Source organism: Apaloderma vittatum, unplaced genomic scaffold (assembly GCF_000703405.1).
Source record: "Apaloderma vittatum isolate BGI_N311 unplaced genomic scaffold, ASM70340v1 scaffold22867, whole genome shotgun sequence".
NCBI lineage: Eukaryota > Metazoa > Chordata > Aves > Trogoniformes > Trogonidae > Apaloderma > Apaloderma vittatum.
This window is the reverse complement of record NW_009728159.1, coordinates 1-1863: the sequence shown is the minus strand read 5'-3', so window position 1 is coordinate 1863 and position 1863 is coordinate 1.

The window sequence follows — 1863 nt, the reverse complement described above, 5'->3', positions numbered from 1 at the left end:
TCTCCGCTGCATCGAAAGCCGATGTTGCAGGGCATGGACCACGGCTCCGAGTTCTACCCCGATATTTAGGAAGGAATGCCTCAGAACAGAAAGCTGTTGAATAATTTTTTTTAGTCTATACTCTAAACTTTGATATATTATATAAAATATATATATATATATTATATATATTAAGGAGAAACCCACACTGAAAATTTAAAAAGTTAAGACGATGTGCGTCTGATAGAAGCTAAGCAGAATTTTAAAGATTGGGACAATGTGTAGACATTTCCTGGTGTCTCCCACCATGGCAGCTGCAGTGTAGGTAGAAACATTTCATTCTTTAGAAGCATGTGCTGGGGCCATACTCTACATGTTCAAACCTGATGATCTCTAAGCTACACGACAGGTCTTTGTCAGCCTCATCCTCCCGGCAGTTTCTCCCGTACGTGTGTTGTCGGTCCGTTAGGTCGTTCTCTGTGTTGTTTTGTTTCGGGGTTGGTTGGCTGTTTTGTTTTTCCCTGCCTCGGTTTCAGTCTCTGCCTCTCTTTCCATTGTTTTTCCAGTTATTGAGCCATTTTGTTGACGACCGTCAGGTTCCCGATTTCCGACAGAGCGTCCCATGCTTTTCTGTCGCCCCGGCTCCAGCCAGGTCTCTCTGCTCAAGCGGGAGCTCCCTTCGCTCGCGGAGATTCCTCACAGGAGGGGAAAGGCCGGGGCCGTGATCCTGGGTTTTTCTTCTGGTTTAGAAACATCTGCCTCCACGAAACTGTGATGCCTCTTCCTCAGTTCTCCCTGGTTTTGGGCTGTAGAGTGATACTTGGCTTTCGGCTCCTTTTACCAGTCTATCACGCGTCTATTATAGCACGATGTCATGTGCAGACTATAAAATAGCAAAATAGAGAAGGCAGGGGGAAATTTTTGCATTTATATTTTTATATTGTAGGAGATAAAAATATATATATATATACAACTATTCATTCAAAAGCAGGGCTGCTGTGGAAGCTAGACAGCCAATGAGTCAAGAACCGTCTCTGGGCGGAGATTCAAAGGCTTAAAAAATTATATTCTAATTTACATTATTTATACTGTGTCTTTATAATCCTAGATTGTCGTGGGTTCTTTTGTTTTGTTTCGTTTTGTTTTGTTTGGAATGACTGAAAGAAAAACCTGCTGCGGTTCAGTGGCAGGAGCTATCAATGCAAGATTATCTTAGATTATACTCATGTAATGATGTCGTACAAAGGTTCACATATTCTCTTGTGACCAAGGTAACATGTTCCACGGCACAGCAGACTGGTGACAGCAGGAGGAAGGGATGCTCTCCTTCTTCCTGCAAAATATTTCTTCCTTGCTTGAAGGCGTGCGGAGTGCAGCTGAAATGTGAATGGGGGACTTGCACCTTCCATCACAAAGAGATTGTTCTGTGGGCTTGGGATTCTTCTTTGGTTTATTCTCTTAAAGTAAAGGAGCTCCAGGCATTCACACAATATCACTTCAGGTTACTAAAGCAAAAAAAAAAAAAAAAAAAAAAAAAAAAAAAAAAAGAAAGAAAAAAAAAAGAAAACCAAACAAAAAAAATACACAAACAAACAAGGTGCAAAAACTCCACAGATGCTAGTGCCTTGCCCCGCTGATGTGGCATGGACGGCACCAACCTGAGCAGACCGTCGCTGGGGTGAGAACCTGTTGTGCCGACACGTTCTCACTCCGCGGAGGGACAAGCTTTGTGCCAAGCTGTGTTGGTTGGAAACATGACGGTGGTATCAGCAACACTGAACCTTTCCTTTCTCCTGTTACCCCCCTGCCCTTGGTCTTGGTGCTAAGATATCTCTAGAACCGTTGCTGCTAGTTGATAGCTTTTCATTTATATAAATATATATA